This window comes from Mauremys reevesii, linkage group 3, assembly GCF_016161935.1.
Source record: "Mauremys reevesii isolate NIE-2019 linkage group 3, ASM1616193v1, whole genome shotgun sequence".
NCBI lineage: Eukaryota > Metazoa > Chordata > Testudines > Geoemydidae > Mauremys > Mauremys reevesii.
Genome location: NC_052625.1, coordinates 64,198,918 through 64,217,624, shown reverse-complemented (window position 1 = coordinate 64,217,624; position 18,707 = coordinate 64,198,918). Strand labels below are relative to the sequence as shown.

The 18,707-nt window shown below is 46.1% G+C and overlaps 1 long non-coding RNA gene across 1 annotated transcript; it reads right to left on the bottom strand.

Moving 5' to 3' along the window:
• Positions 1-548: 548 nt before the first annotated feature.
• On the bottom strand, positions 549-3,714 carry LOC120402285. Its single transcript, XR_005597111.1, has 3 exons — positions 3,460-3,714; positions 1,709-2,050; positions 549-1,115 (listed from the first exon to the last, which is right to left on the bottom strand). It is a non-coding gene; the product is annotated as an uncharacterized LOC120402285 (long non-coding RNA).
• Between the last annotated feature and the right edge of the window lie 14,993 nt (positions 3,715-18,707).

Here is an 18,707-nt window from a genome sequence, read left to right as displayed (position 1 = left end):
ATCCGACCCCATTTATATCAGCACTGATTGTCTGCCTTCGTCTGCTCTAAAACGTGGAGCTGCAGGAAACCCCATGGCAGGGCCAGTGGGTCTGAGAAACCCCTGAGAAGGATGAGCCGTGTAAAGGGTTTCGCTGGCATAGCTTCCATGGTATTCCTCCCAGTTCTCAGACCCTCCGGCATTTCCCCTCCACCTATGGTTTTTATTTCCACGGACTGAGCATCACCCTATGGAGCCCTAGCAAGGGACATAACACGGGGTAGGTCACTCTTGTGTCAGAAGCAAGCCCCAGGATTTAGGCTTGCAATCATTGCCCCGCGTGCCGTGGCGTAATGCCAGGGTGCAGCATTGCTCATGGCTGTGTTGGACTGGACGTTGCAAGGCAGTGGCTCTGCACAGTGACATCAGTGCTGCGGGTGAGATGCTAAAGAGAGAGTTTCACTACTGGCATGTGTGGCCAGTGCATGCTGTGAGCTCCCTAAATCTGGTGCCAAAGCAGGATTTTTCCCAGGTTTAGTTCAGGAGGAATTTAATGGGTCTCTGCGGCCTGTGTACGTATCTGGGCTTTGCTCTGTAATGTCCTATTATGCTCAGGTTCTTATATCACATGGATCACCATGACCGCTGAGTGCTCTTGAACCCAGGGCGGCCCACTCCCAGCTCTCCTTTACTTCTCTGTTTGCGGCACACGTTGTGTCACATGACTGTCAATCATCCTCACTACAATCAAGCTTTAAAGTCAATGGCATTGGAGCTGCAATCACATGGCACGTTCCTGTGCAGCCCCTTGAGGCACAGCCAGACGGCAAGGGGCCCCCAGCAACCAGCCAAGCCAAGGTGATCTGGAGCAAACAGGTCTCTAGCTTGTCCTTGGGACACTGAAGAGCCCTCAGGCTGCTCCCTCATCCCTTCCACTTTTTGCACATTTTTTGAATTTTCTTTTAGCTAGAGATTACTAGGTGCTTGGGGATAACACAGTCTCTCCTAGGCTCCACCAGCCCACCTAGATGGTGCAAGGTAGGAAAAGCAGTCAGGTGATTCAATCCAGATGCAGAAGGAAGATCTGATGTCGGTTCCGAAGCATGCAAGAGCCTTGTTCTTGAGCTCAGGCTAGTCTAGGAGAGGAAAGTAGAGTCAGGGTATGTCTACACTGCAGCTGGACACAAGCCTCTCAGCCCAGGTTGATAGTAAGGCTCACACTAGCTGGGTTCTAGCTAGGACCCTAAAAATAGTAGCTTTCAAGCCCACCTGCCCACCTGGGTCTGAACTCAGATGGTGAGACAAGTCTCCGCCGGAGCTGCAAAGTCCACACTGACATAACCTCAGTATTTGTAGGCAGTTCATCTGGGAGAAATAATGTATTTATACTGCTTCAGAGGCCAATCCCACACTCACTGAAGTCAATAGGAATATTTACTTTTACTTTAGTGGGTTTGATCAGTCCTTAAATGTCAAACACTATGTACTGATGCACAGTCGTGCACTGGCTTTTCATGAAATGTCTGTGCATGCTTCTCCCCCCAGCAAAAAGGACATGAACCCCTGCTCTCCCCTGTGTATTCTGCTGTGGCACATGGGGGCCTGTTGGGCAGCTGGCATTGTCAGGTCTGCAGAGATCACCCAACCACAAACACAATCAGAGCAGGTGACTATAGAGTGAGGCTGAGCGCAGGTGGTGGTGACAGTAGCCTCTCTCTCTGGCTGTTACCTGAACAGACATCAGTGGCTGTATTGCCATGATTTCCCTCATATCTTTATTACAGGCCCTGTCTGAGTCCAGTTCTGTATCTCCACCATTGCATACAGTGGCCTGTTTTGCACCTTTAGGTTCTGCCATTCCAGATGTCCCACAATGAGTGCAACACTCCCTGATTGCTCCAGGCTGGAGTTTGGGGCTAATCCACTTTTGCCCTTTGTCCATCTGCATCTTCAAACCAGCCTTGTCAGAAGTAGTAACTCTTCTTTGCTGCTGGCGGCTATAAAAGGTGGACAGTGGGGCCCTCAAGGTTCTGTACTAGGTCCCGTGTTGTTGAATACATTTATTAGTGATCTGGAAAGGGGAGAGAGCAGTGGGATAGAAAAATTTGTAGATAACACAAAATTATTTAGGCTATTCGGGACCAGAGGAAGGTCAGAGGGATCTAACCACACTAGGTGAATGGGCAACATTACGACAGGTGAAATTCAGTCGTGACAAGTACAAAGTAACACGCACTGAAGGGAAAAACTTAAACTACGCAGACACCTTTCAGCATTCTAAAGTCACAAACTCCAATAAAAAAAACTTGAACAACAGTCTCCAATGAGAAACTGCAGAATTGGAATTAATTTGCAAACTGGACACCATTAAATTAGGCTTGAATAAAGACTGGGAGTGGATGGGTCATTACACAAAGTAAAAACTATTTCCCCGTGCTATTTTTCCCCCTACTGTTACTCACACCTTCTTGTCAACTGTTGGAAATGGGCCAGCCTGATTGTCACTACAAACGTTTTTTTTCCTCCTGCTGATAACAGACCACCTTAATTGATTACTCTTGTTATAGTTAGTATGGCAACCCCCATTTTTTCATGTTCTCTGTGTATATCTATCTTCCTACTGTATTTTCCACTGCATGCATCCGATGAAATGGGTTTTAGCCCACAAAAGCTTATGCTCAAATAAATTTGTTAGTCTCTAAGGTGCCACAAGTACTCCTGTTCTTTTAAATTAGCTGTATCAGCTCAGAAAACCAACCTGGGTATCACTGCAGACAGCTCAAAGGAAACCTCTGTTCAATGTGCAGCTGCGGTCAAAATAGCTAAATAGAGGTTCAGATGCATATGGAATGGGATGGGGTATAATACAAAGAATATTATAATGCCATTCTATAAATCGGTGGTGCAGCCTCAACTAGAATACCGTGTGCAATGTTGGTCACCCATTTCAGAAAGGTTATTACATAACTAGACGGGGGTTCAGAGATGGGCAAAAATAGCCAAGGGTTTGGAAAAACTCACATGGGATGAGAGATTGAAAGGACAGGGCTTGTTTATCTTCGAAAGGAGACAAATAAAAGGGGACATTAAACCAACGTATGAAATGATGAATGGTCTAGAGACAGGTGATCCGGCACATCTGTTCTCCTTCTCTCACAATGCAGGAACGAGGGAAATTAAATTCAAAGGTGGAAAATTCAAAAGTGATACAAGGAAATATGTTTTCACACATTACACCAGTGGCTCTCAAACTTTTGTACTGGTGACCTTTTTCACACAGAAAGCCTCTGAGTGCGACCCCCCCTTAGAAATTTAAAACACTTTTTTATATATTTAACACCATTATAAATGCTGGAGGCAAAGCAGGGTTTGGGGTGGAGGTTAACCCTTCACCTCCCTCCATGTAATAACCTTGTGACCCCCTCAGGGGTCCCGACCCCCAGTTTGAGAACCCCTGCATTACACGATGGAACACATTACCACAAGATGTTGTTGAGTCCAAGAACTTGGCAAGATTCAAAAGGGAACTAGACCTTTATATAGGCATCGAGGATATCCAGAGTTATAAATAACACCAAAGTTTGAAAGAGGTATTACACCTCATGCTTCAGGGCTTAATCCATCTCTGTGTTACAGAGCAGGTTGAGACCTAATGTGGAGGTAGATTATCCCACATGGACCTACTGTGGAGTTTTGACACCTTCCTCTGAAGCATCTTGTATTGGCCACTCTCAGGGACAGGATACAGGACTGGATGGCCTTGGGTCAGATCCAACCTGGCCATTGTGATGTTCCTATGCTATCATAAAGTGCCACCTCCTGAAGGGTGATTCAAAGTGTTAGGAGCAGGATTCAAGTATCAGGAGGTAGCCATGTTAGTCTGTATCCACAAAAACAACCAGGGGTCCAGTGGTACCTTAAAGACTAACAGATTTATTTGGCCATAAGCTTTCATGGGTAAAAAAACCTCATTTCTTCAGATGCATCTGATTGTTATCCTGCTTTCCTGCTCCTTGGCCAATGGCAGAGTTGGGGAACGATTGGGCCAGTGTTCTGGCCTTCTCTGAGATCATTTATTCCCTTTGTGCATCACACTATGAACACAGTTCTGTGTTGTGGCTGATAAATAGACTTAGCACTTCCAAGTTGTATTGCCTGGGGTGGCTAGGCATTAATAAGACCCAGAGCTTCTGAAGTTTACTGCCTGGCGCACTGTAACTACAGGTCATGAGGTGACTTGGCCTGTCCTGGCTAAGGATTGCAGAGCAGCCTGGCATGTCAGAGGATTACTTTCTGGTTCAGGACATTTGACGGCTGTAGGGCGACCTGGAACAGTTGAGGATTATTGCCTGACCCAGCATGGCTAAGGGCTGCAGGGTAATGTGGCCTGATGTGGTTGACGATTGTAAAGAACTCTGGTTGAGGATTATCGACTAGTCCGCCAGTCTGAGGACTGCCGCACCAGAGTCAGGCAGCATTCTATTTGTTAAACAAGCCCTGTTTTCCTGGCACCGTCTTTTCATTGCACTTACATCCCACATCAGTGGAGAGGAAAATGTTGTTCATCACTCACCAAATGCCCAATTGACTATGTGTTTAACTTTTTAGGCAATCATTTTAAGTGCAAACAGCTGTAACAATGGATTTTTATCTTCAGTGTCTCAGTATGGGATGTTTTTCCTCCCCTTTAAACTTGCTAAAGCAACCTCTCTGCATGGTACAAAGTTTCTAGTCTAACCAACAGCAGCCCCATGAGACAGCACAGCCTGGAGCCAGGTAATTTGGATGCACAAAAACCAACAGGACGTCAAGATCAAAGTCTTAGACAAGTCAGGGTAATTAACTATTCAAACTCAATGTGTCAGAGCACATAGCAAAGCCACAGGCTGTTATGCATTCAGGGAGATGGCCCCAAAACACATGAGCATCTTCTCATGAAATTTCCTCACCCCGCTGCTCTCAGCCTTCCTATCTATGACCCTAAGATAGCCCCCATTACCATACCTAGCCTCACAGCGTGCCTGGGAAGTAGGGCAGTGCCGTCACCCCCATTTTCAGATGGAGAGCTGAGGCACAGAGAGACTAAGTGACTTACCCGAGGTCACAAACTACATCTGTGGCAAAGCAGAGAACTGAACACTTCTGAGTCCCAGGCTAGGTTCCCTAATCACTGGACCATCTTTCTATGCCTTGTACTCCCCCATCTGTGGGGCATGATATGAAATCTGGCCTGTTTTCTGCGTTGTTTCCCTTATTCCTCAAGCAGTCCTGGTGATTTCATTGGCACTGTGAGCCCACGCCACGTGGCCAGCATGGAAGAGGTTAAGGAGGTGCTTTGGGCTAGAGTGGGACCTCCCCTACACGCCTGCAAATCATGCCAGGACTGAAGGAGGCGCTGAAACTCAGATGGGAGCAAACCCAGGGAGGGAACAGGCTGCTGAGCTCACGGTGGGATCCCAGATTGAGGTCTGACAGCCAGCAAAGCCTGTGCCCCTGCAGAAAGGACAACGCAGGCCCCCTGGGCTAAGAAGGGGAAAGAGACTGAGACGTGTACTGGAGACCCAGTGGGCTCTGGGGTGGCCTGAAACTTGCAAGGCCCTGTGACGTGGGAGATGGTGGACTCTCCTCCCCAGAGAGTTCTTTGAATTTGCTTTAAAGGTAGAATTGGACAAATCCTCCTTTTGAGAAGTTTGGTATTGTTATACACAGGACAGAAAACCAGCCCGACTTTGCTCAGTGTGTTACTGCAGCATCTATCTATCAGGGACCGCAGCAGCGCCCCAAAATGAGGCATGACCCTCCTCCTGTGCTTCTCTTAAAGTGACCTTGCACGGCATCAGATAAAACGCTACCGTGTATTACAACACACAAGTAAACAAAACAGACAGGGATCCGTTGCTATGTACAAGCTATAGGCCTACAGTATTGTTAAAATCACGGTATCGTTTAGAGGCCTCAGCTGAGGTTTGGGCCCAATTGTGCTAGAGGCTGTACAAACACAGGAATAAACAGTCCCTGCCATGAGGAGTTTATAATCGAAATAGACGAGAGCCAGAGGGCAGGAGAGGAAACAGAGGTGAAATGATTATTCGGGGTCACTAAATAGGTCCCCAGTACCAGACTATATGATGCATCAGTGTTGACCTCAACAGCCAAATGACAGTGTTGTCTTAGAAACTCCAAACCTTCCTTCTATCCATAACCCATTCTTGTCAAGCAGATTTTATTAAGGGACTATATGGGCAGAAAATCTGAGATGCTTTGAATGTGCTATGAGCTTAGAGAGACATTACCCATGTTGTCTATTTCATGCCCGCAGATGAGAAGAAGGCATTTAACAGGGTAGAATGCAATTATCTGTTTCAAACATCTTAAACCCTTTAATTTTGGCCCAAATTTAGGAATAAAACTATATCTTTATAGAATAACACCACAGCTAAAAAATTCTAGCGCTGTTATTCTGTCAGCTGCCTTCTGCCTTGCTTGGGATACCGGACAGGGCTGGCCACTTTCCTCTCTACTTTTGGGTCACGCCCTTAGAGCCTTTCACATTTTGTTGGTGGAAATCGACTTGGCATAAAACGTGTTCAAATGGATATGTGGACAGACACCTGTCAGGGATGGTCTGGATAATACTTAGTCCTGCCCAGAGTGTAGGGGACTGGACTAGAGCCTTCTCCAGGTCCCTTCCAGTCCTATGATTCTATGAGGGGGTGGTGTTTTATGAAGAAGATCTGCTGCTATTCCTTGGGAATTCTCTAGCTGCACCATAGAAACCTAAAAGCAACTATACAGGAGATCACGCTATATCAGGTTACAGAATAAACTGCAATAAAAGTAAAACATTGTCCCTTTCTAGACTTTGTCCTCATATTGAGCTAGTGGAAATTTACACTTGCTCTTTAAAATTGCAATGTACATATGCTGTTACAAAGTCTTGGGATGAAATTCACCCCTGTTTGTGCAGAGGACCAGCAGGACGGCTGTGCATCACTGAAGTCCCACCTATTTCCTACATTTTTCCAAACTATAATTACCGTAATCAAACAGGAAGGAACACAAAGTTGGTCAGTATCCACCCCAAAGCGTCTTTGCATGTGGGAGGAATATAACTTCAAAATATTGAATATTCTGATCTGGCACAGGGTCTGACAGACACATGAGCTGTGGTAGCAGTGAAATGCCTCGGTGAATCATTGAACAGTGCCTGGGGCTACCAATGGCTCAGCTACATCCACATCGTTACCAGTCTGGAAAAAACAACCTGAAAATTATCCAGGCTATAAACATCATTATAAACCAGTTTGGCTCAGCTCTCCTACAATTAACAAAACACACCCTAAACTCCCTCTTCATTCTCAACCGTGTCATCCTTATTGTGACAGACCCAGGCCAGTGGGGTACAGGAGTCTGGTAGAGGGCAAATATACTGGTCACTGGGTGAGTAGTTTTCTGTTCCCTGAGTGACCAGAGCAGGGGCTGCAGTAGAGTAATCAGGAACCTGCTAGAACCAATTCAGGCAGACAGGCTGATTAGATCACCTGCAGCCAATCAAGGCAGGCTAATCAGGGCACCTGGGTTTAAAAAGGAGCTCACTCCAGTCAGGCAAGGGGGAGCCAGAGGAGAGGAAGTGCATGTGAGGAGCTGGGAGCAAGAGGCGCAAGGAACTGAGAGTGAGAGGGTGTGCTGCTGGAGGACTGAGGAGTACAAGTGTTACACTGCTCTACAGCCAAAATGCTTCTGAAATAAATGTAGTCAAACTTTACTAATTCTGGGTCACTGAGAACGAAAATGATGCTTAAAATTGTTGATTGGCTCTAGTTTTCAAGTTATGCTATTGGGTCAGTATATACGACCCTTGACTTGGGAATGGCGGAGGATAAGTGAGTTATAAAGGGAAGGGATCTCAATTTAAACCAGAAATGACTAAAATACATCTTTGACTGGATCTATGAATAAATCTATGACTGGGTTTGGACAGTACTTGCTTTTTAGGCAAAACAATGAATGATGCAATCTGAAGCTGGTATTGCGTCATACATGATATGAATTGCGTCATACATGATATGAATTGCGTCATACATGATATGTTATTCCTAGAAGTCATGGATGATGCAATCATAACGAAGCTTACATCACTCTGCTGAACAAATTGCCCTATATCAGCTCTAGAAATCATACAGTGTCGTGCTCTCTTATTTGTCAGTGTTTGATTTTGCAAAGGGACACATTTCTGTTTAGCCAAAGTGAGCAGAGATGCCTCGTACTTGTGTGAACAGTGCAGATAACTTCTGCTATGTTTGTGGTGAAGTGACTTTTGCATCACAAAAGCGCAGTATAACCACTATGGTTAAGAAAGCCTGTCACCTTTATTTTGGCTGCAAAATTGGAGATCAGGACAAGAGGTGGGCCCCACACATATGCTGCAACACTTGTGCAACAAATCTTCGTTAGTGGTTGAACAGGAAAAGGAAATCTATGCCTTTTGCAGTGCCAATGATTTGGAGAGAGCCAACAGATCATACCAGCAATTGTTACTTCTGCATGGTGCCTCCAGTTGGGAAAGGGTTGTCAAAGAAGAAAAAGTGGACTGTGCATTATCCAAACATTCCATCAGCTATACGCCCAGTACCCCACGGAGAAGGACTGCTGGTTCCTGATGCACCAGAATCATTCTCACTTGAGTCAGACGAGGAAGAGGAAGAGGATGAAACTTCTGGTCCTGAACCATCAATGTCACAGGACCCACATTTTCTCCCATCCTCCTCCTCTGAACCACACCTCATAACACAAGGTGAACTGAATGACCTTGTCAGGAATTTGGAACTACCCAAGAGTAAGGCAGAGCTGTTGGGCTCCAGGCTACAACAGTGGAATCTCCTGGCAGGTGATGTTAGGGTTTCCATGTTCCGTGACCGTCAAAAGGATCTTGTCCCATTCTTCTTCATGGAAGGTGATCTTGTAGCCTGCAACAACATTGGTGGTGTGATGGCAGCCCTCAACATCGTTCACGATCCAGATGAGTGGAGACTGTTCATTGATTCATCGAAGACGAGTCTTAAAGCTGTTTTACTGCATAATGGCAATGTTTTGCCATCAATTCCAGTTGGTCATGCAGTCCATATGAAGGAAACCTATGACAACATGAAACAAATTTTGAGGTGCATAAACTATGACCAACATCAGTGGCAGCTTTGTGGCGATTTGAAGGTTGTTGCTCTCTTGCTGGTCTGCAGACTGGATACACAAAGTACTGCTGTTTTCTCTGCGAATGGGATAGTCATGCAAGAGATTCCCACTACATCAAGAAAGATTGGCCACTCCGACAGTCATTGGAGCCTGGGAGGAAAAGTGTTCAGCATCCACCACTTGTTGAATCAAGGAAGATTTTGTTACCACCCTTACACATCAAGCTGGGTCTGATGAAGAACTTTGTCAAGACCATTGACAAAACACAAGCAGCTTTCAAGTACCTCCGTGGAAAATTTCCAAGGTTAAGTGAAGCTAAGATAAAGGAAGGTGTCTTTATTGGTCCTCAGATTCATGAACTTCTTCAAGATGATGCATTTGACCATGCACTGCGTGGCAAGGAAAAGACGGCATGGAAAGCCTTCCCGTTAGTGGCAATAAATTTTCTCGGAAACAACAAGGCAGACAACTACAGGTTGTTGGTGGAAAACCTCCTCAAGGCATACAAAAGCCTTGGTTGCAACATGTCACTAAAGATACATTTTTTGCACTCTCATCTAGATTTTTTTCCACCGAACTGCGGAGCAGTGAGCGACGAGCACGGCGAGCGATTTCACCAGGACATAGCATTTCTCCATTGTTGCAATCAGGGCAAATGGAGCCCATCAATGCTTGCAGACTATTGCTGGACAGTGACAAGAGATGCTCCATTTAATGAATACAAGAGACAAGCCAAGAAGCGCCGAGTAGACACTGAATAGGACTAAACTAGGTACATAATAGTTTTTTGCCTTTTGTTTCATAATAAATTTTATTTATATAACCCTTTTGCTGATTTTTAAAGTGTTACATAAACAGGTGAAATATTATCATGTAAAGCAACCATAAACACATGAAAAGACCTAGGTTTACAATTTATGATTAAAACTCTACTATCTACACAATATACATAGACATAAAATGTAAAAACTTAAATATCTTAGAAACAGTAGTCAATCAGTTGTTTTAATTGTCATATTTGAATTCAGCACATCAAAATACATAATAAATAGCACATTTTATCTCTGAAGCAGACGACTTCTCAAAAATTGTAGACCAGTGTTATCAGACACCAGGGGAAAGGTCCTGTGGTGAGGATAAGGAAGGTGTTTGGAGGAGGCCATGGGGAAGAAGCCCAGGGAGTTGTAGCTGTCATGCAGCTGTTACAGGAGGCACTAGAGACAGCTGCGATCCACAGGGCCCTGGGCTGGAACCTGGAGTAGAGGGCAGGCCTGGGTTCCCACCAAACCTCCCAACTCCTGATCAGACACAGGAGGAGTTGACTCGGACTGTGGGGAAGATCACTGAGGTGAGCAAATCTGCCAAATAAGCGCAGGACCCACCAAGGTAGAGGAGGAACTTTGTCACATTATATACAGGTGGAAAGTAGAAGCATTAATTAGCCTCCTTAGTTATTAAGTATACACCAAATGGAGACTCTCTTTCAAAACGATAACTTGTTGGTCTTTCATCAATTACAAATCATGTATCCTTTACCTAATCCTTGTAAGCTGAAACGTGATCTATGTACTTATATGGTCCCTGTCAGCAAACCCTCACAAAAATTTTTATTTATCCTTACAACACCCCAATCTGGCAGGGGAGTCTCATTATCCCCATTTTAGAGATGGGGAACTGAGGTACCAAGAGATGCAATGACACGCTTACAGTCATGTAGGGAGCCAGAATCTGAACCCAGATCTCCTGAGTCCTTGGCTAGTGCTTTAATCACAGTGGCATGCTTCATCCAATGAGACATCTGCGGAGTAGTGTAACTGCAGTACAGTCGATGAGGCGCTCAGCTGTGATCCGAAATTACTTGTAGTTCACATTTAATATGGGGATTTAGAATGGGCCTGTTCATTCCCAGTATGAATGATTTCTGTAATGGGACAGGGCCTTCAATCTGGCATTTTCAGGAAAGCATGGGGCTCGTTTTCATAGGTTCATAGCTGCTAAGGCCAGAAGCAACCATTATGATCATCTAGCCTGGCTCCTGGCAGAACACAGGCCAGAGGGTTTTTTTAAAGTTACCCACTAAATTAAATCTCATTAAATCCCACTGTTTCTGAGTGAAGTACACATGGCTGTAGAACCTCTTCCTCGTCTGCCTTCACCTGTAGAACCAAGCGCACTCAGATCCCAGCCCAGGATGGGTTTGACTCAGCTGCAGCGAATGTGTCATATTCAAACCACTGCCACTCACTCTAGCAAACTTGACAGATTCTCTCCTTTTTTTAATGACACTGCGTGACTTCTCCAGCATCAGTGTGGCTCACCCCTGACTTGGGCCACCACCACTGGGGCGATAGGGGGAAGTTGAGATGGAATTACCAGTCTTAGTCTTTTAAACATGGGACAAGATCCTCAGCTGATGTAAACAAAGCAACAGTTTCATTTAAGTCAATGGAGTTACTCTGATTTACACCACTGAGGACCTAGACCATTGTTCCTTAACTCGTTCCCAGCCTAGCGCGGCTGAAACCTTAAAAAAAGAATTCATGGAAACAAAGGAGGAATTTTCCCTTGTCTCATCTGCAGTCTGTCTGCTTTCCCATTTTACTTTCTCATCTTCTTCTGCCATGTAGGCAAGATTGTGACATCCCAGCCCCACGGCCTGTAGAACACTTATGTGAGCGACAGATGGGATCACAGAGTATCTAATATTTTTGATTAATATTTCTATTACAATTTTGACCATAAATACATGAATTACAAAGGAACAGAAGTTGGGGGGCAATTTTGATACTCAACCTTCTGACAGACTATAAATAGCACATAGAATAAATAGACAACTGTCAATTATGGGTTGCAATTCCAGGCTTACCATGTAGACAACACCTGTTAATAGACCACTCTTCCCAGTTTATTTATTTGTTTTTAAGATAAAAACTGTTTACAGTGATAAACCCCAGGATGACAGACTTACTATTTTCTGTGAAAACGCTACCACGTAATGATCACTTGCAGGTGTTTTTTTAACCTACTGTACTGTACTTATGTTATTTCTTTCATGCCAGTGGTGAAGCAGCACTTTAGGGTGTAGATACATGCCAAACACATGCAGAGAAGTTACTTTTGCTTATAAATGAGGCATAACCAAAGAAGGGATTTGATTGGCTGACAAAGCTCTGGACTGTGTGGTTGCCTAGCGGTCACTGGAATGGACTGCAGCTCATTAGTCTAGTGTTGCTAAGAAATGTAACTAAAAATGTCATAAAAATCAGGGAAACAATCTGAGAAGAGGAGCTGAGGTTCCCATGTGGCCTCTTAGGAACGTTCTCCTGGCAGGAGACGACTCCTGGGAGAAATGCTCTTCAGGCGTTTCTGACTAAATGTGCTAGCTTGCAGATTTGCAAAACATACCCATAACTTTACTACAAAAGAAAGAGGTTTGGGACATTTTGATCAGGAGGAAAAGTGAGATGCTTTTAAGCACGATGATGAAAATTTGAGGAAGAAGAGCTGTGGTTTTGCCCTCAGCAATGGAGGTGAGCCCTTTGATTGTCAAGGGGACCTGAGAATGTGGCTTGTTGGACTCTCCTCTGCACTGGACAGCCTCAATGGTCAGAAATGTGTGTTTCCTCTTCAGTGGGCTAAATGATTATGTCCTTTTCTATCAGATGTCAGCCTAGCCATGGCTATGCAGGCCTTTATCTCACACCTGCAAGCCAGGCTATTGCACCATGCTCTATGTGGGGCTACTTGAGGGCCACCTGGAAGTTGCTGATCGTGCTGAATGCCTTCTCAGTAGGGTAGTTTGACATGGGCCCGTCACACCAAAGCTCCATGCATTGGCTGCCAATTCATTTCTAGGTACAATTCAAAGTCTTGGTCAGTATCTTTAAATCACTGACTGGTCTAGGACTGTGAGAACCCCTCTCCCACTGTGGCCTGCCACAGCCTTTGTAGTCCACAGGGATGCTTTGGCTTTTGGTCCCCAGGTATGAATGTATATGGGTGGGCATTACGGCATACTCCTTACCATGCTCTCAGCTCTGGAATTCTCAAGTCTGGCTACACATCTAGAGCAAAAGGCCTTGCTGGGTTCCTTCGAGTCCAGCATCCTGTCTCTAACAGTAGCCAAAGGCAGATGCTTCTGAGAAAGGGGTAATGCTTCCTATAATGCTCCTAAGTGTGCAATACAATGTCAGTAGGGGACAATGCTTCCCACAGCTGGTGATCAGTTTATGCCCTGAAGTTGGAGGATTGTTAGACCTCATCATTTTCATCCTTGCTAATGGAACCATGCACGCTGTTCTCATTCATATAACCATTTTAATTCATCAAATCCTGTTTTGGACCTGGCTAGTATCCTGTGGCAGAGAGTTGCACAGGTTAGTTACATGCTACATTTTTTAGATTGTCTTTTCTCCATTTATTCTGATATTCGTAGATTTTTAAGGCCAGAAGGGACCATTAGATCATGTAATCTGACCTCCTGTAAAGCACAGGTCATAGAATTTCCTCCAGTTACTCCTGCATTGACCCCAACAACTTGCATTTGACTATAGCATGTCTTCCAGAAAGGCAACTAGTCTTGATATGACGACTCCAAGAGATGGAGAATCCACTATATACCTTGATCATTTGTGTCCTTAATGTTAACAATTTGTGCCTTCATTTCTAATTTGTATTTGCCTGGCTTTAGCTTCCCACTATTGGGTCCTGTTATGACTTTGTCTATAGGTTAAAGCACCCAAACGTACTGCCCTTTTACGTTCACCGAGTGTCCTTTTATCTTATTGGGGTACGGTAAATCAAGGGCCTGACTTGCCCTATTACCAGTCATTATTTTATACCCCACTGTCACGTCTCTTTTCCGCAGCAACTAGTCCTCATTTCTCTCATCTGTATTGAAGCCTCAGATCCCTTTCAGCATTTCCATTGCCTTTCTCAGACCTTTTCTATTTCTGTTCTGTCCCTTAGGAGAGGAGGTGGCCAGACCCAAAAGCAGGAGTACAAGAGAAGACATTACTATCTGCTCATAGAATGGCCAATGTAATATTGAGTACAGCCTAACATTTCATTTGTCTTTGGGTTTTTTACTACCACCCTATAGTGAGCTGCCTTAGAGGACAACTTGTTTGTTTACCTTTATAGCTCCACCTCGTTCCAAAGGAGCAGTTTGTACATGAATTTTATTCAGTTCTTTTCAAGGGACGTTACTTTGCATCTATATATATTGAATTTCATCTTTTATCTTGTTACCCAATTTCCCTTCATTAGTGTATTCAAACCGAAATAATTTGGTATTGTATGTTCCCTCCTTCTTCCCCAGACAAAGGAATAGAACTGGCTGATTTCATTCCTACATTTACATTTTCTTAAAAACACAGTTTTAAAAAAACTTAGCCTCTGTGGGAAAGCTTCCAGGATCCCCACATTCCTCCTCTGAGTTATTACATTTTTCATTCAGATATTAGCCCATCCGTCTCCCCAACCATTGCTGCAGTTTGATAATACACGTAAGCCAGGGAGGGAAAATTGATGGATGTCAACAGAGGGCAGTTATTCTGGAATAAGGTAGGGAAGTAGATTAAGCTAACCTGGAGAAAAGCACTCTTGCTCTGGAGTAAGAGAGTGTCCACACAGGGAATTACTCCAGAATAGCTTTGCGGTCAATTTCTCAATGTAATCAAGCCCTTACTAGTAACTGATTCTACACAAAGTTAAATTGATTGGCCTATTTTCATTGCCAAAGCTGAGAGAGACACAAAATCTAAACAATCAGCATAAATAGCACATTCAAAACCAATAGAGGCCAGCTGAATGATCCTAAAGGAGTCCGCTGTAGTCCCTGTGAGGTACAGATAAGACAATGTATTTTGTTTTATATAAAACCTTTCACTTGCCAGTGTCCCTTCAATAAATATATTGAACTGGACTGATACCCTCTTGTCACACTGAGGCCTGGTCTACACTAGGAGTTTATGTCGAATTTAGCAGCGTTAATTCGATTTAACCGTGCAACCGTCCACACCAGGAAGCTAATTAGTTCGACCTAGAGGGCTCTTTAGTTCAAATTCGGTACTCCACCCCGACGAGGGGAGTAGCGCTAAATTCGACATGGCTATGTCGAGTTAGCCTATGTGTGGACGGAAATCGACCTTAGTAGCTCCGGGAGCTATCCCACAGTGCACCACTGTGTTGACGCTCTGGACAGCAGTCCGAGCTCAGATGTTCTGACCAGCCATAGAGGAAAAGCCCCGGGAAAATTTGAATTCCTTTTCCTGTCTGGCCAGTTTGAATCTCATTTCCTGGTTGGACATCGGGGCGAGCTCAGCAGCACCGGCAACGATGCAGAGCTCTCCAGCAGAGGGGTCCAGGCAATCTCAGAGTAGAAAGAGGGCCCCAGCATGGACTGACCGGGAAGTCTTGGATCTGATCGCTGTGTGGGGCGATCAGCCTGTGCTTTCAGAGCTGCGCTCCAAAAAACGGAATGCAAAGACCTACGAGAAGGTCTCCAAAGCCATGGCACTCAGAGGATACAGCCGGGATGCAACGCAGTGCCACGTGAAAATCAAGGACCTGAGACAAGGCTACCAAAAAATCAAAGCGGCAAACGGACGCTCCGGAGCCCAGCCCCAGACATGCCGCTTCTACGAGGCACTGCATGCCATTCTCGGTGGGTCTGCCACCACTGCCCCACCAGTGACTGTGGACTCTGAGGATGGGATAGTGTCGACAGGCAGTTTCTCGGCGATGTTCACGGATGGGGAAGATGAGGAAGGGTTTGTGGAGGACGAGGCAGGCGACAGCGCTTACAATACTGATTTCCCCGACAGCCAGGATCTCTTCATCACCCTCACAGAGATCCCCTATCAACCCTCCCTGGCCGTTAACCCGGACTCTGAATCAGGGGAAGGATCAGTCGGTAAGTGCTATAAACATGTAAACATTTATTTTTTTTAAAAACAGGAATAAAAACTATATGAAAAGAAGGTCAATGTATATGGGGATAGAACAGAAATCCTCTTGGGAGAGTTCCACGAAGCTCTCGTAGAGGTACTTGAAAAGCCTCCGCAGGAGGTTCCTGGGGAGAGGTGCCTTATTGGGTGCTCCGTGGAAGCACACTCTTCCGCGCCAGGCTATCCTCAGGTACTGTGGGAGCATTGCCTCCACGAGCATGGCAGCATAGGGCCCTGGTTTGTGCAGGGTTTCACGCAGCATGCGCTCTCTGTCTGTCTTAGTGACCCGCCTCAGGGTGATCTCGCTCAGCGACTGCTGCATCTAATTAGGGAAATTAGTGTAATGTTACTATTAGGAATGCTTCACTTTTCCTTTGCATAACAATAAGCGTCATTTAACAGCCACGTGGTGGAGGCTGCAGAGGGGAAGCAAACAGGGATCTTTCCCGGAGACAGCCGCGAGGGGGTGGAACAGGGTCAGAGTTTATGCTTTCCGGATTGCCTGCAGCAGGAGGGCACTGCTATACATTAACTTTTAAGCAACCTAAAGTTTACAGCTTACCATGCCTGGCTGCTACACGAATTCTGCTGTCCTGCCCCACTTGTCTGATCTCCAGTGCAAGACCCCAGGCAATGAAAGCGAAGGCCGAAAATTCGAACTTGTCCTGAGAGCGCATGAGATAGGTGCCGTATGGTCTTGTTCACAGAGACAGACTAGACTGTGTTCAGTGTTCGCAAACATGTATCTTTGCAAGGAAATCACTTCCTTTTTCCCATCACACAGCTGCGGCTGTTTCCCGACCTGCCCCGGCATCCCCCTCACAGAGGCTGGGGCAGATTAGGCGGCGAAAGAAAAAGACTCGGGACGAGATGTTCGCTGAACTGATGGCCTGCTCCAGAGCCGAGGCGGCCCAGCAGAGCCAGTGGAGGGAGACCCTCTCTCAGTACCAGCGCTCACACAGCGAACGGGAGGACAGGTGGCGGCAGGAAGACCAGCAGGTGACTCAAACGCTGCTTGGCCTAATGAGGGAGCAAACGGACACGCTCCGGCGCCTTGTGGATGTTCTGCAGGACCGCAGGCAGGAGGAGAGAGCCCCCCTGCACTGTATCTGCAACCGCCCTCCCCTGCCACAAAGTCCTGTCCCCCCCTCACCCAAAATAACAAGAAGGAGGGGCGCTAGGGGCCGTGAAAACTGTCACTTCACCCCAGCAGAGCTCTCATGTACCAAACAGCTCTCATTCCCTAAATTTTGAGAAGTGCTTCCCTTCCTGGCTCACCCAATCCCAAATCCCAGTTTCATCCCCCAACTGTGTAGTTGAGTATTAAAAATAGTTTGCTGTTAAGTACTGTTTCCGTCATGTTTCTTTGCAGAAGACTTTGTGTGAAGGGGCGGGAGGGGTTTGTTAATTGCATAGGACAGCCACCATTACCAGGGTACAGACATGGGGGCAGGATCAACAGCAGGTCACACACAGAGTGCAGTCACTAGGCACCCGGGTCACTCTGGGAGGTGTCTGCTGCCCCAGGTCAGTCTGGGAGGTGTATGCTGCCCCAGGGTCCTAGCGCCTGCCATCCACAAATGGCAAGGCAGGCTGCCCTTACCATGCCCTTCCACCCTAGTCATGAGCCTCTCCGATGCCCTGAGCCCCAGCCAGAGTCCTCATCCCCCTACACCTACTCACCCTTCCCACACACCCCTCACCCCTTCCTGCAAACCCACCCCTTCCTGCACACCCTCCTGTAACCGTCCTCCCCCCAGAGACCGCTGTAGGAGCAGGAGCCTGTCATTCCTCGAGTGTAGAAGCAGTCTGTACATCACTGCACACCGTACCCACCACAGTCTGCGTCCCTGTTTGAACCCTTTAACGCGAATTCATTAGTAAAGAAAACTTTGTTAATTAACAATGTTCCATTAACTTTATTTTTAAACGTCTGTTGGAAGGGGGGAAACCTGGTGAACGGGGTATGTAACCGCAGAAAAAAGTCAACAGTAACTGAAACAGGGGCAGGTTCAGCTTCTCTGTAAAGAAACTGGACAGTCATAGGTTATCCTGCTCTCTGAGGAACCTAGCTTTCAAAGCCTCCCGGATGCACAGCGCTTCCCGCTGGGCTCTTCTAATCGCACGGGTGTCTGGCTGAGCGTAATCAGCAGCCAGGCGATTTGCCTCAACCTCCCATCCCGCCATAAAGGTCTCCTCCTTGCTCTCACAAAGATTGTGGAGCGCACAGCAAGCTGCAATAACAATGGGGATATTGGTTTCGCTGAGATCCGAGCGAGTCAGTAAGCTCCTCCATCTCCCCTTGAGATGTCCGAAAGCACACTCCACCACCATTCTGCACTTGCTCAGCCGGTAGTTGAAGAGTTCTTTGTCACTGTCCAGGGCGCCTGTATAGGGCTTCATGAGCCAGGGCATTAGCGGGTAGGCTGGGTCCCCGAGGATCACCGTAGGCATCTCCACATCCCCAACAGTTATTTTGTGGTCCGGGAAGAAACTACCTTCCTGCAGGCGTCTAAACAGACAAGAGTTCCTGAAAACACGCGCATCATGAACCTTGCCCGGCCACCCGACGTAGATGTTGGTAAAACG